General features: G+C 48.6%; 2 long non-coding RNA genes and 8 other non-coding genes across 10 annotated transcripts; 3 read left to right on the plus strand and 7 right to left on the minus strand.

Moving 5' to 3' along the window:
• Positions 1-46: 46 nt before the first annotated feature.
• TRNAY-GUA (transfer RNA tyrosine (anticodon GUA)) lies at positions 47-134 on the minus strand. Its single transcript is given in 2 exon segments — positions 47-82; positions 98-134. It is a non-coding gene; the product is annotated as a tRNA-Tyr (tRNA).
• Positions 135-3576: 3442 nt separating this feature from the next.
• Positions 3577-3649, plus strand: TRNAA-AGC (transfer RNA alanine (anticodon AGC)). The gene has a single exon. It is a non-coding gene; the product is annotated as a tRNA-Ala (tRNA).
• A 1811-nt stretch (positions 3650-5460) lies between these two features.
• On the minus strand, positions 5461-5550 carry TRNAY-GUA (transfer RNA tyrosine (anticodon GUA)). The gene is given in 2 exon segments: positions 5461-5496; positions 5514-5550. It is a non-coding gene; the product is annotated as a tRNA-Tyr (tRNA).
• Positions 5551-7595: 2045 nt separating this feature from the next.
• Positions 7596-11601, plus strand: LOC128777811 (uncharacterized). The gene is made up of 2 exons (XR_008423133.1): positions 7596-8422; positions 10517-11601. It is a non-coding gene; the product is annotated as an uncharacterized LOC128777811 (long non-coding RNA).
• Positions 11602-14809: 3208 nt separating this feature from the next.
• On the minus strand, positions 14810-14882 carry TRNAK-CUU (transfer RNA lysine (anticodon CUU)). The gene has a single exon. It is a non-coding gene; the product is annotated as a tRNA-Lys (tRNA).
• Positions 14883-15944: 1062 nt separating this feature from the next.
• On the minus strand, positions 15945-16016 carry TRNAP-AGG (transfer RNA proline (anticodon AGG)). The gene has a single exon. It is a non-coding gene; the product is annotated as a tRNA-Pro (tRNA).
• A 1004-nt stretch (positions 16017-17020) lies between these two features.
• TRNAI-AAU (transfer RNA isoleucine (anticodon AAU)) lies at positions 17021-17094 on the minus strand. Its single transcript has one exon. It is a non-coding gene; the product is annotated as a tRNA-Ile (tRNA).
• A 554-nt stretch (positions 17095-17648) lies between these two features.
• Positions 17649-17720, minus strand: TRNAA-CGC (transfer RNA alanine (anticodon CGC)). Its single transcript has one exon. It is a non-coding gene; the product is annotated as a tRNA-Ala (tRNA).
• A 1831-nt stretch (positions 17721-19551) lies between these two features.
• Positions 19552-19624, plus strand: TRNAK-UUU (transfer RNA lysine (anticodon UUU)). Its single transcript has one exon. It is a non-coding gene; the product is annotated as a tRNA-Lys (tRNA).
• Positions 19625-23738: 4114 nt separating this feature from the next.
• LOC109252643 (uncharacterized) lies at positions 23739-24762 on the minus strand. The gene is made up of 2 exons (XR_002074109.2): positions 24228-24762; positions 23739-24124 (listed from the first exon to the last, which is right to left on the minus strand). It is a non-coding gene; the product is annotated as an uncharacterized LOC109252643 (long non-coding RNA).
• Positions 24763-27727: the final 2965 nt, after the last annotated feature.

Below are 27727 nucleotides of genomic sequence, written 5' to 3' on the forward strand. Positions count from 1 at the left end.
GTTGCTGTGGCGTCGCTGGAGTTGTCTACGATTTCCAAAATTGTCGTCCTTCGAGCCGGATTCGAACCAGCGACCTAAGGATGCCCAACTATCGCACCTACAGTCCTCCGCTCTACCAACTGAGCTATCGAAGGACTCCTGGGAGGCACCCTTTCAGGATTCCTAAAATAACGTCGGTCCAGACGGTCTCTGTGTTGGTAATGTTCACGTGCACTTTTCAAAGTGCAGCCTTAAGCTGACTTCCTAGACCCCGAATGTGTTTTATATAGTGATCTGGATAGACAGCTGGTTCCATGGGTTTATAAAGACATAAAATTCATTGGGTTATACATATAAGACATTAGGATATCACTTATGTAGCTCTCAAGCAAAACCCCTAAGGCTGTCCCCTGTCCTCCTCCCCCAGGAACAATATAGCTGAAGGTAGTGCCCTCTTATTATGGACCGATTTCCTTCCTTCCTCTCTGGTTACCTACTCCTTCTCTCCAAAGTGTCAAAGTTTGCTCAATAAATGTTATGGTTGCCCTAAATACAGACAACTAGGTTGGAGAAGATCCCTGGGTTGTGAACAGAGCAAGGTCCCATGCATTTTGGTACATTGCGGTACTCCACAGTGAAAGTCCAATGGGAAATCGTGTCTATTCTTAACTCTAATGATGAAAAATGTGGAGTGGTGTGTGTGTGTGTGTGTGTGTGTGTGTGTGTGTGTGTAAATGTTCTTAGTTGGATAAATATGATCTGGGTGGTTCACATTCCACTGCATAATTATAGTAGAGCAATTAAAATGAAACAAAAATTCTTAAAATTCTTAAGTGGAAATATAAATATTCCTTACCCAGAGAAAATCAGACAACATTGAGGTTCAACAGAAATTGATCAGTTTCCTTGCACCTGCTACAGAAATAGACACAAGTAGAGAATTTGCTAAACTACCTGGAGCAAAAGGGCTTTTCCTTTGTAATATATTTAAGGAAAAGATTAAGTGGGTTTCTCTGTAAAATATCTGTGCTTCTTATAATAACAGTTCTACAAAACCATATTATTGGGAAAAAAAATCCAAATTTTTCTTCAAATGGCCATTGCCAGTGCCTCCTATTAGAAACATTGAGAGCTCATAGTTGATAGGGAGCTCAGTAATTAAGTCCCTTTCCATGAGACGCTAATGAAACGGAATCTAGTAACGTTCCTTCCAATGTTCCTAACCTAATAGAGGATTAGCAGCTAGAGAAAAAGGGTCCTAAGAAGTGGACGGCTTCTCTTAACATTATCAGGTGTCCTTTCTGTGCTTTGAATACCAAGTAGAAAACGTTGCCAACAAGTGCTGAAATTTCAGGATGGTGATGGATTCATCGCTGGGGCCACACTTAGAGGAACAGGAAGTTCCCGGAAAGGACACAGGAAGGAGTAAGCCCACCTTTCCTCCTTCTCCAGCCTTTCATTCTCCTCCTAGCTTCCCTTTTGGCAGTAAATCAGCAATGTGGTTCACAGACTCCCATCTCCTTTATCACGAGGCAGATTAAAAAGGGGTTTTTGTCTTAGTCTGCTCAGGCTGCTGTGACAAAATGCCACAGGCTGGGGTGGCTTAAACAACAAAAATTATTTTTTTCTCACAGTTCTGGAGGCTGGAAGCCCATGACCAAGGCCATTCAGTTCCTGTGACAGCTCTCTTCTTGGCTTGCAGATGGCCGTCTCCTGGCTGTGCCTTCACAGGGCAGAGAAAGAATGGGCTCTTTGGTGGCTCCCCTGTAAGCCACCAATCCCAGGGGATCAGGGCCCCGCCCTTACAAGCTGGTAAACCTTAGTTACTTCCTTATTCCAAATACAATCACCCTGGGGGTTAGAGCTTCAACATGTGAATTTGGGGGGAACGCAATTCAGTCCAGAACAGAGAGCTTAGAGTGGAGTCTGGTAACAACTGGTAAAACGTCCATGTGAGTTTTAAAGTAATATTCTTGATTTTCATTTGGTCTCTGTGGAAGCCGAGTGTTGGGAAATGTAACACCCAGCACAGCGGGACTGGAAACTAACACTCCCAGCTCATGGCTGCAGGCCCCCAGACAAACCAGTCGCTGCCGGTGCGGTCAGTCATGCCAGTGTTCCGTCCATGGACCTGAGCTGTGGAGCAGGCCTACTGTCGCTAAAATTCCACACACACCTACACCCTTAGTAGAATCATAGGGAAAATAAATAGGGAGGAAAAAGTGAGCAGAGGCCAAATGGACTTCTGCAGCAGGGTGAATTCTGTCCAGGAAAGAATAGGGGAGACACATCCAGATTCTGGGGACAGTCAGGGCGGGGCTGGCCTGGAGCTAAGTTTTGAACTGAACCGTGGGTTTCTACACACACTCGGAAAACCCGAGTTGTGAACTCTCTTGCCTAAGTTGTGGGGAGGCAAGAAGGTGGAAGTTTTCGTCAGTCAGAGGGCTATTCATCAGCGTTTTTATCAGCCCTGATTGCAAAGAAAAAGCAAAAAAGGAGAGCAGACGTGAAGGGCATTTTAAGGATCTCGGGAAGGGCTGTTCTGCATAGGGACGGAGAGTCACTTTCTTAATTGAGATGTTTCTCCTCCGTTTGAATTTTGATCGCTTGCTTCAATTTCACTGAGACTGAAAAATAACACTAAACCAAATAGAGGAAGTCTCTAATGATGGAATATTAGGCAAAGAAGTCGAAGGTGTAGATGGGGCTGAAAGCCTTCATATGGCTTTCCTGCACGTGATGGGCTCCTGGCAATGCCCAGCGAATCCTGCTTTTCGGAGCTAGCTCTGTACAGTAAGCAGCACCTAGTACAGTACCTGGTACTTAGTACCCAATAAGTCCCGAAGAAAAAGAGGTGACTGCTGCCTTTGTCTTTTTGCAAAGACTCTAGATCTCAGACTGCAGGCAGAATTATCTTAGCATCCGATTAATGTTTACCTTGGAAAAATGCAAAATAACTTTTACACCCTTTAATCAAAATCAGAAATATAGAAGCCAGAATGAAAGGAGAAATAAACTGGGACGCGCGCCCCCTCGTGGCCATGTATCCACAGGCGGGGATTTTCTTTTTTTAAAGCCAGTTTTTTTTAAGGGTTTTTTTTTTTTTTTTTTTTTTTTTTTTTTTTTTTTTTTTAAGGGATATCTGTGGGGACTCCGGAGAGTCTGTTTCTGAAGCCAGCAGAGTCAACTGGTGGAAAATGTAGGGGTGCAGGGATTGTCAAAGCCTATTGCGAAGGCCAAAGCCGAGCCTCTTTGCTCGAGGAACTTAGTTTCCCCTCCTGGATGCACCTGTAATTTCCTTCCATTCCCTGTTTCCACAGATAGACGTCCAGGGTTAAACTCTTGCCCCATTTCTAAGACAAGTGTTTCTGAGGACTCCACGGCCTGGATTCCAGCTGCACTCTGAGCTCTTTTACCGACAGGGTCCAGAAGCGTAGGACAGGTTGTAGGTGGCGCCGAGGGACAGAATCGCCGTTGATCTGCGGCCCCGCACCCCAAACAATTGGCTAAGACCGACTACAAACAGGTGGCGCGACGCGTTCTGAATGGCCTCCAGCTTTCAAAGTGGGGAAGAGAGGCGTGGCGGCGTGTCCGGACGGGGAATTAGCTCAAATGGTAGAGCGCTCGCTTAGCATGCGAGAGGTAGCGGGATCGATGCCCGCATTCTCCAGTTTTGCGTTCTCTTCCCCGCTGGCTTTTGCTTTCCCGCTCCTCTAAACAGATGGAGATGATGGAGACATCACCAGCTGGGAGCGAGGCCCAGTTCATAACAGGGAAGGCCTTCAGACAGTGCCAGGATAGGAAGGCTGAGGTCTTTAGGATTTGGCAACCGTTTTGCAGATTTGAATATTGGTCCCTGCCACGTGGACTTACGAATCGACGCTTCAATTATTTATGCATTAATATTGTATTTTCATTCTCAATCTATTTCCCACGCATCTGACCTATGTAGGGCCACCTCAAGTTCTTAAAACTGGAAGGAAGGATTCCCATTTCTTAGTGAGATGGTGAAGAGCCACATAATTAGGTATATTTCAGACTTGTTTTTTATGCATGCAGTTTTCCTCCTCTGGAGTCGGACGGCTACATCTTTGGAGGTGGTGGTGATGATGCGGATACTGATACCGGGCTGTGGCAGAAAATGGCCCAATTACGGGAGGGTGGAGAACCTCGGTGGTGCCTTCAGAAGCTCAGGCCCGGACTCTCTAATACACTTTGCATCCAGAGCCCAAAAGTTATCTTTGAAAAGAAAATCGGACCCGTTTTCTTCTTTACTCTTTTGCCCCAGTTCGCTTTCAAAAAACAAACTTCATCAGGAGCTATCGGTTAAGACCAATCTTCAGCCCTTAATAGGGATAGTTTCCAATATGGTTTAGGCAGTGGTTCTCACACTACCCCAATGCAAGAAGCCTGGGCTTCTGAGTTCTGATATACACCAAAGCTTGAGAATCATTTAAGACTAAAAGTTCTGAAGCACAGGAAGGAATACAAAAAAATTCAAAAAATACAAAAAATTACCGAGGACAAAATTCGCACACAACTCTTCTTTACTTGATCTGATTAGTATCTTTGTAGTTGAGGACTCTCCCACTCGGGAGGTGCTCGGTATCCCATTTTTGAGCCAGGGCGCAAGTGGGATTAATATATTTTAATGAGATTGGCGCAAAATTAGCAAATGCTTTCTGTTGATAAGCGGAATCTCTATCTTTTGAGCTGATTCCCAAAATGGGCAGAAAGTCCTACCCATTTCCCCCACCTTGTCTGTTACTTTTAATTCTAGGATTTTTGTTTCTCTTCTATCCGTGGTTCTCCACCCCTGCAGCGCATGAATGCCACCTGGGAATTTTTAAAACTACCAATGCCTAGGTCGCACCTTCAAAATGGCCCAGGCAGAGGCGCGTTGTAAAACCCGCCCAAGTGATTCTGTGTCCACCGACTTTCCTCAGGCAGGGTTCAAAACCGCTGTTACACAATTAAACCGAGAAGGGGGAGTAGTGCCCCTGAATCCCAGAATTTCATCCGGCCCTGACACTGTGGGCGGCTGCCTGCAGTCGAGCAGGAAAAACACCGTCCGGGAGACTCGCGACTCAAATTCCACCAGGGGGCGCGCGTGCCCCACCGATTACCCGCAGGTCGCGTCCTTCCTACGCAGGTACCGTCCTTCCTTCCCGGGTCCCGGGTCTCCCCTGTGGGAGAGCGCGGACGCGTCAGCGGACCCCCAGCCCCGTAGGGCCGCCTCTGCTCCGCCTCGGCAGGGCCCAGGACTTCTCTGCGGCCCCCGCTGTATGTGAAGTGTGCGGCTGAAGCCTGTCTGATCGCGCGTATTAGTCGTCGTTACAGAAACCAGTAATTTTAAAAATTAGATTCGTTGTACAACGGGAATAGTCTTAGGAGACGCACATCGGGGATGTATGTAGCTGAAATGCACCTTTTTGAGGGTGAGGATTCAAAAAAAAAAAAAAAAGGACGCAAAACACGAATTCCTTCGAGCCGGATTCGAACCAGCGACCTAAGGATGCCCGAGAAGCTTTCCACTACAGTCCTCCGCTCTACCAACTGAGCTATCGAAGGAATCACACTGCTGAGCGTTCCCGCCGAGGATGCCTTCTCTGCGCGCGCTTGGGAGCCCGTAGGCGCTGGTCCCTTCGCTCGGCCGCGTGGTTTACGGGTCCGCCCTGGCCGCGTCCGCTCTTCGGTTCTTAATCCCGCGCTCCTTCGCGACGGACGCTCCAAGGTCCACTGCCCTGGACGAAGAAGGAAACGGGAGCCTCCACTGGTTTGCAAAAAGCAAAATAAAATAAGGAGGCACAGAAACGGCTAAGGACTTAGCGAGGAGCGTTTTCTATGATGAGGAATGCATTTCAGTAACCGATTTTGACTCAACTTAGAAATAGGATTTGAAGGGACTTAAATTCTAACAGGGTCACTAACAGAAGGAGGGGGAGGAGGAAGAAAAGAAGTAGAGGGTTAAGCTCTCCGAAACGCTAAAATGTCCTTTCATTGACATTTGTCTTTGTAGACAAATGGTTTACCACACGAATTCTGAACTCGGCAAAAACATCGATAGGGAGCCAAAACTACGTTTTTAAATTCTTCTCTATCTTCACGCAAGGTAGAAACTAATGTCTTTCAAATACTAGTTAATTTTGCCAAGTGTGAGGTTCTGACCGAGTTTTCTGTGACTGTCTGAAGGTCAAAAAGGTCGGTTACTCTCTTGTTAATGAAATCGACATCAGGAATGTTTTGTCCTTCTTCACTTTCCATTAAATATCATTACACTGTCACCCGATGGAACCACACAGATGGGGCAAATGACCCCCTTTGGGCAAGTAGATCATTGAGACCACCTGTGGGACAAAGAAAAAAAAAATTTTTTTTCTGAGTAAGAATTAAAAGCAAGTTAATCACTTAATTTGGCCATTAACCTCTTCGAGTCTTCACGAACCATCTACTAGAAGAGAGGACGGTCTGAATGAATTACATATAAAATTTTATCTCCACCCTAAGCCCAAATTGACTAAATGTTATTTTATAGGTGTATTTCATAGTATCCATTTTGTCAAAGCACACCTGTCAAAAAGTTAAATGCATCGAAATGTTATAAAAAGCTGCCTTGCATTTTGTCCCGCTCCACGTGAGAAAAGATCCGGAGATGAAAAAGACGGGTCTGAAGGGAGCCTTGAGAGAGGGGGGCAGGTGGCGGTACAGGCGGTAGATGCGAGGGACGCTGAGATGTGTATGTACAACCTGTATTTTTGTAGGTGAAGAGTCTTGCCTGATTCATGTATATGAATCTCTAACATTCCTTTCTATAGATCTGCAAAATAAAATGCAACCCGGGGTGAAACCGGGAGAAAGCAGGAAAGTTTTGGGGTCCCTTTACGTCCTTCGGGAGTGTTCTCAGACGCAGGTGAGCGTGCGCGCGCCGAACTCCCGGACGCGACGGTCGGAAAGCGGCAGGAGTTCGGGGGACCGGTCGGGGGGCAGGTAGGCCCACCCAGGAAAGGAAAGCGCGCCAGGGCCCCCCTCGGCCGAAGGGGCTCCACACGGCCGCGCCCCGACGGCCGTTTTGGGCGCCCGCCCGGGGGCACTCGCTCGGCCGCCCACTTTCCTGGCTTCTTCACCCGCCCCCTCCGGACGCCGTGCTCCCTTCCTCCAGGTCGGGAGCCAGGGCGGGGGCAGCGGACCGCCGGGCCGCACGGGGGGGGGGGGGGGGGGGCGGGTGGCCGGGGGTCACGTGGCGAGCGGCGGTCACGTGGCGGGAGGGCGTGGCGCGACGTGCGGCGGGGGCGACCGGGGCCGCGGAGCTCTGGCAGCTCCGCCCGACGCCGGGCCGGTGAGCCGTCCTGAAGGTTCCGTAGTTCGCGCTGTGCACTGCGTAATTTTCCGTCAGATAAAGGTCCTTTCGTGTCCAGTGGGGCCCACGCTGCCTAGCGACAGGTCGCTCTTTCCTTTGTCCCTGCAGTAAGGTTTCCCGCGCGCGCGCTGGCCGCGGGCCCCGCGGGCTGAGCGAGCTGTGACCCCGCCCCACATCCCGGGGAGAGGGGGGTGGGGGGCGTGCGGTAGTGACCCTGGCGGGGGGGGGGGGGGGGGAGGGCAGAGACCGGTTCGCCCCAGGTGCAGACTGCGTGTGTCCCGGGGGGAGTGCAGAGCCGCTTCTGTGAAATGTGCTTTAAAGGTCACAGCGTTGTAAGACTGCAAGAAATGTATGTGCATTGAACCCTCCTGTAGGTAGGCTCTGTTTAACACAATATAAAAGTAAATAACGAATTTTTGTGGTAGAAATTAGGGCAACAGACATTCAGTAGTGTGTATGGTACAATGGAAAGAACAAAGGCTTTGGGGCCACTTAGGCCACTTGGGTTTGTTTTTTTTTTTTTTTTAATTGAAGTATCATAAACAGTGGTATGTTAGTTTCAGGGATACAGTGTAATGATTCAAAAATTCTATGCATTACTGTGGTCACTATGGTGAGTGTAGTCACGATCTGTCAGCAGACAATATTACCGTAATCGTATTGGCCGTATTCTCAACGCTGTACTTTTCACCTCCCTGATGTAATCTTATACCTGGAAATTTGTACCCCTTTATCTATTTCACTTATTCTCCTGCCCACCTCCCCCTGGCAACCACAAGTTTGTTCTTTGCAACTTGGTGTATTTAAAAGTTTGCTTTTTTGTTGTTTCTTTGTTTTGTTTTGAGATTCCACATATAAGTGAAAGCATATGGTATTTGTCTTTGAATTATGTCCTCTAGGTCCATCCACGTTGTCACAAATGGCGAGGTCTCATTTTTTTTCTGGCTGAGTAATAGTCCATTGTATGTACATAGTACATCTTCTTTATTTGTTCCTCTATTGATGGACGCCTGGGTTGCTTCCACATATGGGTTACTCTGAATAATGCTGCCATAAACATAGGCGCGGATATACCTTTTCAGATTAGTGTTTTCATTTTCTTTGGGTTATTAGCCAGTAGTGACATTACCGCGTCATAGGGTACTTCTATTTCTAACTTTTTGAAGAACCTCTACTGTTTTCCACAGCGGCCGCGCCAATGTACGTTCCCACCAACAGTGCACAAGGGTTCCTTTTTCTCCACATCCTCGCCGACACTTGCTGTTTTCTTGCCTTTTTGACTCTAGCTGTTCTGACAGGTGGGAGGTGATCTCTCACTGTGCTTTTGATTTTCACTTCCCTGATGATGAGTGATGTTGAGCACCTTTTCATGCGTCTGTTGGCCATCTGGATGTCTTCTTTGGAAAAATGTCTGGGTCCTCTGCCCATTTTTAATCATATTGTTTAGGGTTTTTTGGTGTTTGAGTTGTGCAAGTCCTTTATATATTTTGGATATTGGCCCCTTATTGGACATGTCACTTGCAAATATTTTCTCCCGTTCGGTAGATTGCCTTTTCACTTTGTTGATGGTTTCTGTCACTGTGCAAATGCTTTTCGGTTTGGTGTAGTCCCAGTTGTTTACTTTTGCTTTTGTTTCCCTTGCCTAGAAAAATGTTGCGCAGTCTGATGTCAGAGAAATTATTACCTCTGTTTTCGCCTAGGAGTTTTATGGTTTTAAGTCTCACATTTAGGTCTTTCATCCATTTTGAGTTTGTTTTTGTGAATGGCGTAAGAAAGTGGTCTAGTTTCGTCCTTCTGCATGTTGCCGTCCAGTTCTCCGGGCACCATTTGTCGACAGGCTGCCTTTTTCCCATTGGATATTCTTGCCTCTTTTCTCCTAATGGGCCAGATACGTGTGGGTTTATTTCTGGGTTCTCTATTCCATTGGCCAATGTGTCTGTTTTAGCGCCAGTACTATTCTGTTGTGATTATTACAGCTTCGTAGTGTATCTTGAAGTGTGTATATGTTATATAATGTACATGGTATACAATATGCATGTTATATATGTATATATGCATATGTATATATCTTGAAATATGAATTTTATGGGTTTATGATACCTCCAGCTTTGTTCTTCTTTCTCTAGATCGCTTTGACTCTGGGGGGGGGGGGCGGGTCTCTTGTGGTTGCATACCCATTTTTTTGCATATTCCATGAAAAACGCAGTTGTGTTTTGATAAGGCTCGCATTCAATCTGTAGATTACTTTGGGTCGTATGGAGATTTTAACAAGATTGATTCTTCCAGTCCGCGAGCGCGGAACATCTCTCCATTTGTCTGTCTTGCCTTCGGTCTCTTTCATCAGTGTTTAAACAGTTTTCGGAGTATGGGTCTCTCACTTCCTTGGTGAAACTTCCTAAATTTATTCCTAGGTTTGTTATTCTTTTTGGTGCCATTGTAAATGGAATTATCTTCATAATTTCTCTTTCTGTTACCTCATTAGTGTTCGGACCACTTAGGCCACTTTTGAATCCTGTCTCTTCCCCCCTTTGTGACCTCTCTAACTTCCCCATGCCCTGTCCAGAATGGGGGTGATGATAATAAAAATAATACAGGTCCTAAGAGGTATTGTCGTGAATATCCTACGAAATAGCATTCGTAAAGCAAAGTGTATGGGGTGAACTCAGTCCCCCCACCCGCTCAAGCAGGGGAGCCCTCACAGGGCGCTTTGAAAGGTTTTCATCTGGGCCACACCTTTGGGTAAGTCAGAGTGGAAAGTTCAAGAATATACCACATGAAACAAAAAGGTAGCAATAGGTGCAGCAGTGGGGGCAGTGTTTTATCCTTCATGAGACTCCTGTGTGACAGGCCTGAAAGAAGGAGGCAACTTGACGCATTGGTTTCATTGTTCTTTGGCGCCATAGTTTAGGCCTCTTTCCCAGAGGCCACGCCCTCCAGTCCAGTCACGTGGACAGATCTCTTGAGCCATAATCTCTGAAAACTGCTGCAGTCCTTCCTTACATTTTCCTTATTTCCTGTTCAGAAAATGATACTGTCCTTTGATTCTGGAATGCCGAGGCGGTTGTCCCCGGGCTGCTTGCACAGATGAGCACGCGTGCCTAGAGGGTTCTTCCTTTCTCCTGGACCTGTGGCCTCTGACACGCCTCCTCCTTTCTTCCTTTCCTCTCCTCACCTAGCGAGGCTTCCAGAAGCACACCTGACTGACAGATTGCTGTTGGAGCTTCCGGAACAGGCTGAACTAGAACCTCCTGTTCACAACAGTGCGGTTTTGTCCCCCTTTGCGCTTTCTCAGAGACTGACCTCCCGAGTTCGGATCTGTCTCTGGGCTTACACAGCCTTGTAGTCGGTGCCCTCAAATTACTCGCTTCTTTGTATTTTCTTTTGTCTTTTTCCTATCTGGCTCCATGCAGCACCATTCCAGCTCTAGTAATGAACAGTCTTGCGTTCCGCTTCCTGAGTATCTGTCCTGAGGAAAAGCCACTGTAAGGCGGTTTTTTAGCTAATTTAGTCATGTTTATCATACACTGTTAGATGTATAGAAGGTGGGGTTGAGTTTTGTACAGACAGTGCAGCTAAATCGTTCCTTCAACAACTGTTTGACTACCGTGTGCCAGAGAAGCTTCCGAATTCCAAATGCCACAGTGTGTTTTGGGTGGGGTTTTTTTGGGGGGGGGTCTCCCCAAAATTCATGTGAAAGCTTTACTGAAGTTTACACGGAACCCTCAGCGTGGCTGTATTTGGAGTAAGGAAGTCAATCGGGTTAAATGAGGTCACGGGGATGGGGCCCCGATGCAGTGGGATTAGTGTCCTCACCGGAAGGGAGCTCACCCCCCTCGCCCTTCTGCGCGGGGACACGATGAGAAGGCGACGTCCACAAACCAAGAAGAGAGCTCTTACCAGAAACTGAATCAGCTGGCCCCTCGACCTTGGACTTCTCAACCTCCAGAACTGAGGAAATTAAATCTCTGTTGTTCAAGCGCCCAGTGGTGTTTTGTTTTGGCAGATTGGCATAACAAGACCCCTCCGCCCCGCCAAACACCCTTTGCAGTTCAAGTGTTTTATCGAAGCAGTTAGGTTAGCTGCTCAGGGACAGCCTTGGCCTTGGAGGTGATGCCACAGGTCTCAGATTCAGAAATTCAATTTTCAAGTATGTCAATTCAGTTTTAACAATATAGCCAAGGACTAGTAAGAATAGGAAAAAGCAGTCTGTTCCAAGCAACTCAAAGGTTGTTTAGAAGCCAGAAATGCAATAAGTTCATTGACAATCGGGTATGTTTATTAATATTAGCACTATTTGTTTTTATCCGTGATAACCCAGTATAGTCCCCGAGGCACCCCAGAAGCCCAAAACATTCAGCAGGGGCTGCGGGGCGAGGAAAGGCGGTTCAGGCTTTCCGCTAAGAACTTGGGGTTCGTCTGCCCACAACACGTGGTCCGGAAATCCTCAGTGGTTGTAGGCTCTCGCAGGTAGAACATCTGAACCAGATACGAGGTCTTTGTTCCTCGGATTTTGCTTGGTAAACCCGGGTGATTTCGTAACTACCCGGTCCCGTCACCGTCACCTACTTCTTTAAACCCGTCACGCCAAGCCCCTTCGTTTCCTAGCGCCAGCTCAAACACAGCTGGGGGTTTCACTTCCCCTGAATCAGTTACATTCTCCCAGTGGGGAGATGACAGGCTTCTTGAAGGCCGCGACCACGTTGCGTGTGTTTTCATCCTGAGCGTCCAGCACGAGAAGGGTGTTCATCCGTTGGTTTGGAAGACAGTCAAGGTCAGTGTAGCCCTCTAGGAAAGTTCCTTCTTGTTCATCCATGTCATGTCGACTCTTGATTCTCGGTGTCATTGGGTACACGACGACACGGGACCTCCAACCTCTGGGGAATCCACGTGGCGAAAAACACGTGACTCCCGCGCCCAACGACAGATGCAGTTGAGCGGAGCAGGTGAAATGCTGGATAGTTTGGGGACTAAGTGTAACATCACGGGGGGCGAGTGATCCGATCAGACGATAGTCATCCAGGCGCCTGGGTAAAGAGACAAGGAAGCTTTGGGAGGGGGGCGCGTGGAGAGGGGTAAATTGGCGGTGACTCCACGGCGCCCAGAAGCGGGCAGTCTTTCCACACCGCGATTCCGCGGGGCTGGCGCTCCGCTCAGTGGGGACACAGCCAGCCAGCAGCACCCGCGTCTTTACAGCGACACCAGCAGTGTCACCCGTCTCTTTTTGCTCTGATTATACCCTAGCGACCTTCCATACGAATTTGGCCTACACACACACACACACACACACACAGGGCCCCCTAACAGTTTGTTTCTTGGTGTACATCTACCAAGTCGCCCTCTGACTTTAAAAGTTTTTCTTGACTGTCGTTCGCACCCCCAGGAAAGTCCCAGAAATCAGGCCACTTCTCCGCTCCTGCCCTGTGACCCCTCCGGGCTGACTTGACACCTTTGGTCACCAAGAGCCTCCTGACGAGGTCTCCTTGTGACCGGTATTGTCCCCTTGAGATCTGTTCCCGACGCGACAGCCAGTTATCCTTTTCAGAGGTAGGTTAGACCCCTGTCACAGACACTTCTGAGACGTATTCCTGCCATCACTCAGCTCGAAGTCCTGACTGCCTGCAAGGTCTCACATTTTTTGAGACCACGCGGCCACAAACACGCCTTTGCCTTCGGCCTGAGTCCTCTGTTTAGAAACTCTCCTCGAAAATGACACCGTGGCTCCTGTTTGCTCAAAAGTCCCCTTCGGGAAGCTTCACCTGACAGCCCCGTTTCCTGCTGCAGCGTGCCCCCGACCTGATTCCCAGCACCCTGACCACGCTCTAACTCTGCTTTTCGTTTAGTTGTGTATTTACTACGCGGAATGTAAGGGGCAGGGGTCGTTGCTTTGTCCACCGATGAATCCCAACCCCCAGTGCACCGCCTGACACAGAGTGGCGCTCAGTGAGCGTGCGGATACGAACAAAGGGACGAGTGTGTTTCATTTGGGGGAATCTGGACCCCATCCCTGCAGAGTCTACGTGCCTGGGAAGAGGAAGGGCGAATGGCAGAAAAGACCCGCGACGTCAAGTTTCTGAACCCGAGACACCGAGAAACAGGGCTTTCCGGTAAGATGCTGACCCCTCGTGGTACTCCAGCCGGGCCAGGCCACCGAATCCGTCGTGTTAAAAATGAAACGAACCCCCTCGGAAGCCCTGGTTTCTAAAGCATCGGAGATTCAGCTTCACTAGGGCCGAGCTGGGCTCAGGAATCAAATTTGCAAAGCTCGCCAGGTGACTCACATGTCCAGCCAGATGTGGATACTCAAGTGAGAGCATTTTCATGAGTTGTCCTGAGGCCTGAAGAGAACATCGGGTCGAGGTTAGGGAAGTGAGAGGAACATATGTGGTTCGTTGTGCTTTTAGAATCAATGAAGAGCTGTGTATGTGTGTGGTTTCTCCATCACGGTCATGGGTGTTTCATCAGTCACTGCCAGTGAATCCACGAACGCTTCAAAGGAATGATAAAGTAAGACAGGCGTGATGGAATTTTCCTAAAGGGACATTTGGAAAAGTCTTGGTCAGTTTGACCACGGGGAATGGTTTTCAAGTCAGTCAGTGGTGGCAAAATCCACCCCTGTCTGGGATAATATCGTCCATGCACAGAGCTGACTCGACCTAGTCCCAACCAGCATGGATTTGTAGGAGGAAAAAGAGGACACAGTGAGCGAACCTCGGTGGCTGGATCTGGGCAGGTTTATTCTAGAGGGTGGAGAGCTCAGAGGAGTTGGGGGTAGAAATGCAGTTTGGCTTTTGAAAAACAAGCCGAAATAGTTAGATTTTATTTTGTAGGCAGTTGCAGTCTATTATGGACTGTTCGGTACCTTCCACAATTAGGAGGTGTATTGTGCTGTCTGGGTGCAGGTGATCAGAAACCGAACCGATGTGTGAGGCAGTGGAAATAACAAATTCGCCTCCCATTATTCCGGAATGACACTTGCTTGGGCCAGAAAGTGGAGTCGCGGATCTCAGAACTCTGCTTGGACATTGTCACCTCTGACCTCTGCCCATCAGACTGTTCCCTGTGTTTGGATCGTTTTTTTCTCCACCTTCAGACTTTAGCTTTGCCAACATCTCTGCGTCCTTCTCCCGCCATCCTAAGCCTTTTTTCGTGCTTCAGAATCATCCGAGGAGCTTAAAAATACAAAGCTCATGCCCTACCACAGGCTTGCAATGTCAAGACAAATCTCTAAGAGGCCAGAAAATGCATTCCCCGCTAGGGGGCGATGAGGCCCACCTCTGCAAGAGGAAGAGAGCACGTTAGGCGTAGCTGAGCAGAGCCGTGAACCGCGGCCGCTCCCGGTGATTCCATCATTCCACACATTTAAAAGCGTTGACCTCCCAAACTCCTCTTGCTTGACATTGGGGGGGGAGCCTTGCTTCGGAGGTGAGTGGACAGAAAAGGAGTTGAGAATACACGTTGAAAGGAAAAGGCAACCGCCCAACGTGGGGCTCGAACCCACGACCCTGAGATTAAGAGTCTCATGCTCTACCGACTGAGCTAGCCGGGCAGTTGGGGTTAGGTCTTCCCCAATCTGTTATGAGCACATACGAATTCTTCTTGGCCCTGTTGCGACTGTAGGGCTCCAGGTCTTGTCTGATTGTTTTTGTCTTCCAAAGAAGACGTGAAAGTCAAAGTATATAAGCATTATCTGTTATTCTTGAAACCGGCTCACTTTCCCTACCTCGCCACCCCCCCACCCCCCCCACCCCCCCTTCTCACCGACCTGCTGCGAATACGGCACAGAAAGTTTCCCGGATCCGAGGGCCGGCATCTCTGGGTGCTGAGCGAATCACCCCAACCCTGGCACCCCCCATCGCTCTTCCAAGCCCAGGCGCCCTTGCGCCCTCTTTGTGGCCCAACGAGGCACCTCTGGCTGTGGCTGTGGCCCCGCAGGCAGTCTCTGCGGGTTTCTCCTCCCACCGCTTGTTCATATTTTGTACTTCCCCACCATCAAGGCTCACACACGCAGAGAAGGGAAAGGGGGTGCAATTTCATTTTAATGTGTGTTTTGTTTACCACTGACCTCAAAAGTTCACTGAACATAATAGATGGTAAACAAATACCTGCTTAGTGAATGTACCAAGAGCACCCCCCGGGAAGCGAGAAAGCGTCCCCTCCCAACGAGGAGGCAGAACCTCAGTCTCCTGAAGGACTGGGCGGGGGGAGATAGTCACCCCTGTGCGAACGAGGAAAGCCGAAATATCCTGGACGAAGGTTGCCAGAACCCCAACTCTAGAGCTCATTGTCTTATTTTTCCACAAAAAAGTGATGAACGAACGATGGATGACACTGAATGGAGATGTGACCATCGTCTTCCTGCACTTTGATCGGATCACAACCGTGGAGTTGGAACTAACTTGGAGAACCAGAAACATCTGCCTCTGCGAGAGTCACTTTAGAGCCGATGGAACACCGAGTAAAAGCCAAAATTAAACAGTGTTTGTTTCTTTTTAGTAAAAGTCACTTATTGGGATCCAGAGCGTATGCAGCGAACGCGTTTTCACGTGAAGGTCGAGTGGTTTCATTGAACTGTAGCTGCACCTGTTTTTCTGTAAAACAAAACAAAACAGGGCTCGTCCGGGATTTGAACCCGGGACCTCTCGCACCCTAAGCGAGAATCATACCCCTAGACCAACGAGCCGCACGCTTTCTGGCTCTTCTGAATATATTAAATATTTGGTGAATTTCTTTATTTTATCTTTTGCATTTCATTCATATTTGGGCAAATATAACTACCACCGACCCTTACTCTGACCCTCCCGCTCTGTGGCTCCCAGAACTTCGCCGGCTCATCTCGCGACCCAATAATCCCTGTAAGGAGTGAACGGAGCCTTGTTTCTCAAGGGCCGCCGGCCCATCCACTGTAAGAAAAGACCGTGGCCGCTGAGAGGGCAGCAGAAGCCGGTGCTGCTTGTCACCTCGCGGAGCCGGTCTGTGGGACGACCCCCGGCCGGCCCCCTGCTCCCGGGGTCCCCGGCAAGTAGCCGGAGCGCGGGCGTGGCTCGGAGGGCCGTGGGGACGCGGGGTCGAGCATTCAGAGGAGATGAGCTGTGTGGGAAGCGGGGGACACCGTTAAGGAGCCGAAAGCCGGCCGTGGCGGAAAATGAGGCGGACGCAGGGGCGCCCCGTCCAGAAATGGCCAGAACGCAGGGGCCGCGGGCGTCGGCAAGCCGGCCCCCAGGACGCGGACGGAAGCAGGGTGGGTTGTGCCCAGCGGCCTGGTCCTTCCTCACGGGGCCATCCATTCAATGAGGACAGCGGGCTTCTCTGCACTCGGGTTCCTCCCCCGCCTGCGTGACCAGCGCTGCCTTCAGTCCGCACGGACGCGAGCCCGCGCCGCCGTGATTCAAGACACTTGTTTCCTGACTCTTCTCGGGGGCAGCGTTCGGCGACGCCGTTTTCCTCCTAATGAATTGAATCACCCCTACAGCGTCCCGGTGCCCTTCTGCTTCTCGGGGCAAACTCTCCGAGCGTGCCCGCTTGCCGAGATGCGCGCTCGGGGTTCCCCTGGGGTGGTCTGCACTTGAAGCAAAAAGCCGCTGTCCTCCCCCGGACCGTGGTCCCCCCGCCGCCGCCGCCTCTCCGGGGGACACAAGGGGAGGTCAGCATTCAGGGCGAGTGGACACCGAATAGAAAACGAACCACTGGCCCGTACGGGGATCGAACCCGCGACCTTGGCGTTATTAGCACCACGCTCTAACCAACTGAGCTAACCGGCCAACTGCGACAGGCGCCTTTCCAAAGTCCTTACAAGCATGTACTCTGGTTATTGTTTATTTTTTTATATTATAAGTAATGTGGTGTACCCAAGACGTCGAATTTGGCCCCACCGACCTAGACTTCGTCCTTCTCCCAAGACTCATCCTACTTTCTTCCTGCGGTGACGCAGCAAAGAGGTGGCTAGCAATACCCCCTTATCCTCCCGCCCAACCCTCTGTATTTTCAGGCCAAGATTATCTCTGCCTTTAAAGGCCAGCCAGATACTACAAATAGCCTTTTACTGGTAGGCCCTGGGCTGATTGGCAGGCTGCTCCGCTTAGGCCATCTCTTCCCTTGGGTGTTTTTTTTCTCTAAGTTGCCAGTTTTATCGGTTTCAGATAAAGATTTCGCAAAATACCTTAGAGTTGTCCTGTTTCCCTCTCTACACACATGATTCTGTATGCAGTGGCTATAAGAACGCCTTAGAAAATTAACGAAGACGAGGATACGAAGTCTAATGATTCCACATTATAAAAACATAGCCACAGCTTCCGATGGCGCAGGGAAAACAGTTTGGAGATGCCGGGGATCGAACCCGGGGCCTCATACATGCGAAGCATGCGCTCTACCACTGAGCTACATCCCCAACCACACAGGGCGTCTCTTTATAACTCTTCCCAATTCTTTCAACCTTATTTTTTTTCCCCCCAGCAATTAAGATTTTCTTCAATACTAAAGTTAAAGTTTCCTTTATTGATTCAGCAAAATCATGAAATGGTTAAGGGGACAACATCAGTATTCCGAGCGGAAGAGGCTTTCCAGCCATCGGACCCTTGTCAAGCACTTAACCTAGCGACCAAAGGAGGGAACCAACTGCTGAAAAATCTACTGAGAGACAGGAGAGAGGACCTCCAGTTTAAAAGTTTCTTTCTTTCCTTTTTTCCTTTCCTTAAGGACGGCTGAGGGGCACTGCAGCCACGTTAGGCCGACTATGGGCTGAGAAGATCGCTGCAAACTTGCAGCTGAACTGAGAGAGGAGTGGAAGAAACGAATGAGCCCCGGAACAAGGGATATATGTTTACTTGAAGATAACAAACTGGCTCCAGAATTAACTACCCAAGGAAGGCCTTCCGCCTAGATAAAAGGATACTAGTGATACAGGGGGCTCCAGACCGCACAGAGCAGAAGGTCTTCTAGGGTCACAGTTTGCCTTGGGACTCAGGGCGTCCAGGGCTAAAATTGAGAAGCTTTAGTCACCCCACTCCCCTCTCGGCCACTCCCACAATCCAGAGTTTCCAGCCCAAAGCCCTAAGCGGGCTTCCAGAAGGATGGACCTCCTCTCCTCACGCCTGGCTCCGGAGGCTGAGAAGACGAGGGAGGGGTGGGGCAGCAGAAGGCCTCCTGCTTTCTCTTGGACCCTTGTCCCAGCCCCTGGAAATGTTAGGGTGCCCTAGAGTTTGCAGGGCCCGTTTTCAGTGATCACGAGAATCTCATGCCCAAACTGTGCTGGTCCGGAAGGACACCCACTGAGAAGATGATTAAGTAAACAGAGATACCTAAGTAAAGCTGCGACTGGTTTGTTTGTTTTTTAAGTCCTGAAGTTTCAATTCTGTGACGGAAGTTTCCAGGGTATATTGTTCGGGAACTTCGAAACACCTTAATAGATGCCAAATTATAAAGAACGGGAGAGGGAGCATAAACCCCAAGTTCAAGACAGTGTGTATCCGGGGGAGATGAAGAGATACGACCCCGGCGGGACACACGAATGTGGGTCATTATCTGTCTAAGCTGAGAAATGCACACGCGGACGTGCGCGGTATTCTAACTGGTGCCCTTTAAAGTGCATACACGTGTAAGGTGTGAGCAACAGTGGACGCCGGGTATGTGGGCACTCTATGTTTTTGCAACCTTTTGGCACATCTAAAACTACTCAAAAATTAAAAGTTTATCTAAATTTAAAAAGTTAATAAGTAAATAAAGACAGCGGAGACCCAGCACAAAATCAAACAGCTTCCCCTGGCTCTCGACCCGTATTCAGATATCCAAAGTGCCGCCTAAAAGGTGATTTAATTGCCCCTTAAAAGCGCCGGTGTCATGTTGGCTTCCTTTGGAAAGTGCTCTATTTGGGCCCAAATGTAGAATATTTGAGATATTTCTCTGGGAAGCCTAGAAGCTTCCCAGCAGAAGCTTCAGAATTCTATACAGTATAATATCTATCTAATATTGATCTATGCCATGTATATAGAGAGAAAGAAAACATTCAGGGCAATATTATAATTCATATAATATAGTTAGGTCAGGGTATTAAAGAAGACTTTCATTGCGACTGAGTTTCTATGCTAATTAGGGTATTAACAAGCATTTTGTGAATGAATAGCTCCAAACCAGAATCACCAGTGAAACTTCTAAAAGAATTTTCTCCTTCAAGTTTGCAGATAAATTGACTATAGTTGATGTGTTAAGGGGACAGCAAGCGAGCCCGGATAGCTCAGTCGGTAGAGCATCAGACTTTTAATCTGAGGGTCCAGGGTTCAAGTCCCTGTTCGGGCGTGAGCACTTTTATGTCGTGTTTGTTTTGTTTTTTCCCGTCTCCATTCCTGCATTTTAATCCCAGTAAATAGTAACAGGAAGGAAGATAATCTCAAATCACAGGCTCTGATGTCACTAAAAAATGAGAGGGGATTCTGAGCACAGCACAGAATAACCTAGGACCTGTTCAGAAAAAAAGAAGGGCCTTTCAGACAGGTGTCTGGAAGGCACACACACAAAACATTTCCTCCAGAGCATAAGGGAAAGTCTCATTGACAATGGTCACAAGTTATCAAAAGTCAGACTCTTATTTGAAAAGCAACAAAAGCACAGAACTGTTCCCTCTGTCCCACGCCGGAGGGCTCCTCTCTGGTCCGCGGCTCTGCTCGGCTCCGGGGAAGCCCAGGTAAACTACTGGGCTGTAGCGTCAGCACTTAGAACTCAGGGGCTGGCGGCCTCGGCTTCCACACTTTCTTGGCCATGACTCGTTTGAGCTTTAGTTTACATCTGGACCCAGACATACAAATGTAGGAGGAAGAAAATGGCCTGAATTACCACTTACTCTTACGCATTCATTGCCTTCTGATAGTTCAGACTCTATCCTCTTCTTTCCAATGCTGGAGGCCACACACCATTAAACTGATTCTGCTCCCCCCTCGTTGGGAAACACGGGGCTTGGAGAAATCATAAAGATGAAATGTGACATATAGCACAAGGTGACGGGTCCTGTGCTGCATAACCTGTCCCTTGCCCTAAATCCAAGTCCCCTCTCCTAGAGTGACCCCAAACCTCAAGTCACCCGAGCTCACTGCCATCAACACCATCTCTGCCCTGCTAGGAGCCACGGAAGGAACAGAACTTGAAAGCCCCTGAAGGAGACTCCGTTTGGGAATCGCCCAAAGAAGAAATTTCATCCTAAGTGATCCAGAGGATGACAGAGAAAGGGGATTTTACAATGCTATGGAAAAAATCACCAAAGTTGCTACAAAACCTCTGGAAAACCCTAACAGAACACTTCTTGTCCGGTGCGTTGGGGGCACCGTAGGCAGAATGTCAGCTTCATAATATGAGGGCCTTGAGCTCAGTCCTCAGAGAAAGTATAGCACTTTGCAAAAACAAAACCAAACACAAAAAACAAAGCTGCAGAAGTAATCCAACATGATCGTTACTCTTATTGCTATTAGAGTCACACGAGAAATATCTTCTCTAAGCGCCTGTCGCTTCATAGAATTTTTTCCTGCCTATAAGGAAACCCACTTGGCTTGTGACCCTACAACGTTTCTTTATAACACTCACAGCTTTTTCAAAGGAAAAAAAAAAACCTCCATTAACTTGACCTAAACACAACAGGGCAAGCGTCTCTCACAACCTTGTAAAAATAAGCAGCGGGCGGAAGTCACAAAATCGAATATTAAATCCAAAAGGATCGCAACATGGTCTCAGGGCACCAGGCAGTAAAAATAATAAATGTCGAGTGGCTACACTGTTCAGGAAGACGAAGGACTTACCAGACATCAGTCAGTGCGTGTAGTTAGACGAGAGTCAAAAGATTTCCTTTTCTCGGTCTTTGGGGGAAGCTTGGGACGGAAAGAAAAGGCAACCCCTTGAACTTGCACATCTTGCACCCTGGATCTTTAGTGGGCTGAAAGAGCAGCCACACGGTGGGTGTTACCTGGGCTCCAACAACAGGAATCCACCTGCTGCAATCGCTTGATTGACCGACTTGCCAAGAATGTTGTTCCAGTTCCAGTAGGCAAGCAGCTCATATAAAATTATAAAATGGCACTGGATTAAGTTAACAGACGAACTGTATTTCCATTCTACACTATTGTCCTCATCTCTTAACGGGTTTCCATCGGTTTTCAAACACCGAATACTCAACTAGTCCTCATCATTTGCTTTACCAGACAAAACCACATGTGTGGCTGGCACCCTCCATTCAAGAGACCCAGCTACCCTGAGACTGGTGCCCAGAGGAAACAGCTACTAGAAATGCCCATGGGTCGTTTACCCTTCTGTTGGGCAGGTGAGTTGAGGCGAACAGTCAGATTTAAACTCCCCAAGCCAAGCTTCTTTTCTATTGTTTATTGAAATGTAAACCACACAGCAAGAGTGTACAAATAACAAATGTAGATCTCAATAGCTCTGTGGATGTTCTTTGATGCTTCTGGTCTATTGAGGAGAACATACCCTCCACCAACTCATCCAGTCTCTGAAGACTTTGTGAAAGAAAGAAAGAAAGAAAGAAAGAAAGAAAGAAAGAAAGAAAGAAAAGAAAAGAAAGAAAGAGGGAGGGAGGGAGGGAGGAAGGAAGGAAGGAAAGAGGAAGGAAGGAAGGAAGGAGGAAGGAAGAAGGAAGGAAGAAGGAAGGAAGGAGGAAGGAAGGAGGAAGGAAGGAAAGAAAGAGAAGAAAGAAAGAAAGAAAGAAAGAAAGAAAGAAAGAAAGAAGAAAGAAAGAAAAGAAAGAAAGAGAAGAAAGAAAGAAAGAAAGAAAGAAAGAAAGAAAGAAAGAAAGAGAGGGAGGGAGGAAGGAAGGAGGAAAGAAAGAAAGAAAGGGAGGGAGGAAGGAAAGGAAGGAAGGAAGGAAGGGAGGAAGGCAGGGAGGAAGGAAGAAAAAGAAAAAACTGGTGAAGCAACTCGGTGTTGGGACGTAATCCTTCATGAATCTCTCACATTTCTTCATGTAATGCTAGCAAGGCAATGAATGCCCCCTTTGTTCTGGATTTTCTTTCCAAGGATGCTTGCACAGCAAACACTCTTGGAAGACAGAGACAATGTCTCTCTAGAGCAGTGGACAGGCGTGCTTACATCCATGGGTTTAGGGTTTCTCTCTTGTAACAGAATCCACACGTGTACAGATGCCATGGTTTTGCCCTCTGCAAACTAGAGCCAGGGAACCAGAGGAAAAAATGCTGATAATCCCGTTATTGCTACTACTGGAATAATAGACTTTCCATTGTCTCGGACCCAGGAGTCTCGTGAATTACACCAGCGTCCGTGAAACTGCATACGGCAGGTTTAGCTGGCATGTTGGGTGAAACTTTGGACCCTTCACATTTCTTGCAACTCATCAACCCCACGCTCCCTTCTTCCTTCTGCATATTCCTTACCTTGGTTAATTACACAACCACCCACATGAATCCAAAGCTGGAAGTTAGATGCCTTCTCAGACTCCTTTCCTTTCCTCGCCCCACTCCTCCGTATCCAACCCATCACCAAGTCTACCCTTTAAATACTCAAGAGGAAGTGGGGGCAGAGAATTTTGTGAAAAGTTCATTTCCTTTCCTGCTCCCATCCCATCACCCAAATTCAGGCTCCCGCCATCTCCGTGGGGGGTATGACAATCATTTTCTAGCTATCTTTTTCAGCAAAGGGGACAGCTGATTTGCTACTTCCTCATCTCTAGGGCTGAATAAAGCAGTAGATTTTCCAGTCAGGAAACCTCTCCTTCCAACACCCTCCCTCCAATTCCACCATCCAAAGCCCAAGTGACACAGAGGTTTTTGTGAACTGCAAGTCTGGACAGGCTTTCCCCCAGGGCTGAAGCTTTTAAGACAGGATAAAATCTGAAATCCTTCGCAGGAGAAAGGCCCTTTGTGAACTGCTTTGTGTCTAATGAATTCTCCCCCATCCCATGCTTCTTTGCTCTTGTGCGTTATCTAACCACAGCTTAACCGGTCGCTGCCGGGGCAGTGGAATCAAAGGTGGTGCTTAGAGCTAAGTCCTTTGTGCAAAGACTCCTTTAAGTCTTTCTTCGCAGGGATGTATGATTTAGAAACTGTGGAGCCAAACCTCGGAGCTTTTCACTTGTGTGTTTTTTTTTTTCCTACTTTTCCTCAGATGGGAGAGCTTTTTCTCCACCTCTGGAGAAAGGCCTTCTCACTCTCTGCTGAGGACAAGGCCCTTGTGCCTGAGCTGTAGCCGTGGCCACGATCGAAGCTCTCTAACTGCTGAATAAATCAAGGGATTGCCCCCTAAAATTATGTCATCATGCCTGAGTCCCCCCTTTCTCCTCACTTTGCAACCCCCGACTCCCTACACCCACCGAATTTTCCCTTCCTTTATCCCCCAGCTGGAGGGGGCGGACAGCACTCCTTAGCACTCACATCTAAAGGCATTCGTACACACAAGTAAATGCAGATATGTTATTTATTTAGTACATAGTGGATTACACATTTAGTTCGATGTATAAGTAACCGAAGTTCACACAGTCAATAATACTCTATTACACAGCTGCAAGTTTTGCTAGAGAGTAAATCTTGAACATGCTCATCACCCAGAAGGTTTTTTGTCCCTGTGTAAAATGACACACGTTGGCCACACAATGGCAGCGATCATTTCACAAGGTGCACAACCACCGAGTCCCTACGTGGGGCGGTTGAAACTAACACAGTATTCAACTGTACCTCGGTCAAAAAGTGAATTAAAAAATGCCTGAAGCCATGGGCTCCACGCTGATTCATTTTGGGGTCCCTCCAACACTTCATGTGATCGGCTTTACCCCGGTTCCCCGAAAGAAACCTGAACGGGCACGAGCAAAGCAATAAATTGCCACTATCCACTTCTCTGGGGGGTCCCTCAACGGGCCAGACACCGCGTTAAGCGCTTTTGCAGGGTTTCTTACCTTGGGGACTGGTGAACATTTGCACCTTTCAGATCTCCGAGCTGGAGCTGAAATCTGGCTGTACCCTTACCCTAGGAACGTAGGGAGCCAACCACCGTCAGGAGCGTCTGTGGTTCCGTCACCAGCAGAAGTCACAGACATTTTCCCACTGAGGAGAACAAAGGTGGGAGAAATGTGGCTTCAATTACACCTTCTCAGGACCTGCATCCACTGCTAGACGCCTGAGGCCCCCAGAACGGAGCTCAGAAAGGAACTCACCGCTGCCTTGCTGTCGCTGTTGTATTAAAAACAAAAAGCAGCCTTATCTTAACCACAGCCAGGCCCCCAAGGCCCTGTAGGCGCTGCGTTCAGCGGACAGAAATTTCCTTAGAGAATCAGGTTATCTCTACCTTCCTGCCCTCTGCAAACCCAAAAACAGAGAACCCGTCACTCCTAGCAACCCCAGGGCATCTCTCCCTGCCCGCGGGTCCTGTCCCCGGGCGGTTATATACAATCACCTTTTGGCACCCAAGACGTCTCCAGACTTGTTTCTTGGCCGTTGGCTCACGACCCCCGAACTCCCCCCACCCATCCCCGGCCAAACCCATCCACGGGGTCGTACTTGAGACAGGATGCCCGTTATCTACACCGCAGGCCTCACTATCTCCAAGTCTCACGGACGGGATGGGCCCCGGGAGGCGGCGCCAGCACGGGAGGGTCTGAGCAAGAGAGGAGGAAACGTGGGAGACCAGCCCCGAGTCCTGAACATTCTGTCCCCGGGTTCCCAACCGGCGGTGAAACATGGGGGAGGGGGGAACCCAACCCCTCGGGGATGGCGGCTGTCCTCTCTGTCTCTGTCTCTCTCTGTCTCCGTCTCTCTCGAGCCGCTTGCTCTGGTGTCTCGAGATCGTACTTTTCCCTTTAATAAACTTTCCCGCTTGTGTGGCTGGTTGTGCTGCACGCGTGTCCTTGAATTTCTTGTGACAAGACCAATACCCTTCGGGGACTCCTTGGGTGGGTCTTCCCAGTTCACCCCAGGGGTGGGTGGGTGGGTGGGTGGAGGCCCCAGGCCCGGGGGTCTTCCCAGTTCACCCCATAACAGAACTGGGAGGGACAGGGGTGGATCCAGGAAAATACGTTTCCCTCCTTCGGCTTTCTAGCTCTGCCAGGACCATTGACTCACTTTCGAGGGTCAGAAGTGTCATTCTGGAAAACTCTGGATCGCTCGTCTATTTGGTGTCAGACACCCACATGCTCAAAATATTCACGGACCAGGGTGTTAATTGAGGAATTTGCAGACAGGAAAAGCGGGCAGAGAGGTTTCAGGGCTGATATATTATTTCCTAATTTGCTCTCCCCGCTTAGAAATATTTGGCTAAGACCCGAGCCTCTTTGTACAGAAAAAAGTAACAATAAATAACCCTTTCTAATAAATCCCATATGACCACTTGATGAGGGAAACGAAGGCAAGAGAAATGCAGTTTAAATCTCCTTGCCGCTGGCAGCCGACTGCTAGATGTGCAGACCGTGACCTTGAGGACCTCATGGCCGCCCTGCTGCCTTAATGTTTTTGTTTCATTAAAGACTAAAAGCAACCTTACCTTAGCAGCTCGCCCCTCAACGTCCTGAAACCTTGCTTCCAAATTCCTTAGAGACTGACTTATCCTCACCCCCACTGACTTGCAAAGCATGTAACCAGTCACTCCTCACAACCCCGGGGGCAGCCCTCTCTGCCCCCGGGGTCCTGTCCCTTTGCTGTAGTAAAATCACCTTTTTCCACCAGAAAACACCTCGAGAATTCTCAGCCGTTTGCTCATGAACCTCACTTTATAATTTTATCACTGTGGCGCCCTTACGTGGGGCTTTGAGTTTTTTCATCTGGACTCTGAGCCCCAGCGCTAACTTGGTAATTCCGCTCCTCTTTCCTTTTATTTCAGGGGCTTTTGGAGGAACAGTTTCATGTCAGTTGCTCAGGCTGCAGGCCTCCGGTGCCCGTGGCTCCTCCGCAGGGAGGAGAAAGGCTGCCTTTTGGCTGGAAGTTAGTACCCTGGCAGGAATGGTAACACCAGAAACTTGATGCCCTCTCTTTATTCCTGTCCTTACACCAAGTTGTCCGTCTTGGGCGTGGGACGGCCACCTAAGTCACCAGGACGGCTGCCACTCTTTAGACTCCCTTGTGAGGTTTCCTCCTCATTGGTCTAATGTGGGCCCCTCCAGATCCCTGGTCTAGCCGCCTCTGGCCCAGAGAACGCCACTCAGAGCCGGCCGAAACCAGTCCGTGCATGATTAAATTAGATCCCAACTGGGGACTGTTTCCTAGGGAAGTCGGCTGTAAGGACGACATGTGTTGGAATGTCTCTTAGACCCTGATGGGTTTCTGTCTTTCCTATTTTTCATCAGGGCCCCTACTGACTACTGAAATTATCATTCCTGCAGGAAACCAAGCAAATGGACTGAGATACCCTATATCCAGCTGTGAATGGCCCTAAATCATGCCCCGGATTTTAAGCCCTCTTGTAAAATGTGTTTGGCCACTAACCAGGCTGATAAACTCCCTCCTGACACGCTGAGGACTGTCTAAACAGGCCTCCTCTGTAAGGAGCCCCTCCCGGGTAGTGGGTAGCGGGAGTTTTGTTCCATTCTCACCCTAATAAATTTGGTGCCTGTGCTGCTCTTAACCTTGTTCGTGGGTTCCATCCTTCGGCTCCATCAGAACACGATCCTGAATTTTTAAAAACGCAGTACATCCCCCTGGAATTTAGTGTCCTTTCATTACTACCTGTCTTCGCTGGAAATCACAACTGTTTAGCATGTGGATAGCTTGCATTTGATTGTTTTCTAGTGGTATCTTGGGCAATTTCCTTAATTTACTCAGAAACTGGATGGATTACATTTGAAATTTATACCGCTGATCTTTCCAACGAGGGGCTTTCTAACCCCCCGAGTTGTAGACCCGGGTCTTAATACGGATTTTACCACTCACTGTCTGACCTCAAGGCAAATTAATCTGTTTGTCTCAAGTGTCACTAAGTGTAAAGTAAAATGGGGATAATAATATTCAGCTCATAGGGTCATGGAAATAAACTTACGCATGGAAATCACTGGACAGTGTTTGGCAAACAGTGAGCACTTGAGAACTTCCTTACTGTAAAAAAAAAAAAAAAAAAACCTGCTAGAATTTACTTGGTGATGCATTTAAATCATTCTTTGGATTCAACAATTTATTGACCACCTACTATGCACCACGTTCTCTTAACCTCTTTGCAAATGTCATTGCTCTTTCTAGAAGGCTTTCTTTCCCCCACTCCTTCTTGCTTAAAGGACTTCTTGCTTGACTAACTCCTGTTTTCATTTTGCTGCTTAAGCGTCAAAACAACCCAGGACCCCTTCCTGCTCTGGCATCACCGTCAGGATCTTCTGCAGGATTAGCCCCACACCAGGCACGGTACCGTGTGGTGACTTTACTGCATTTGACTTTGGACTCTGAGGACAGGGCATGTTTTTCTTCGGCCCCAATCTGT

Source organism: Panthera pardus, unplaced genomic scaffold (assembly GCF_024362965.1).
Source record: "Panthera pardus isolate Hobbes unplaced genomic scaffold, ASM2436296v1 HiC_scaffold_17, whole genome shotgun sequence".
Taxonomy (NCBI): Eukaryota; Metazoa; Chordata; class Mammalia; order Carnivora; family Felidae; genus Panthera; species Panthera pardus.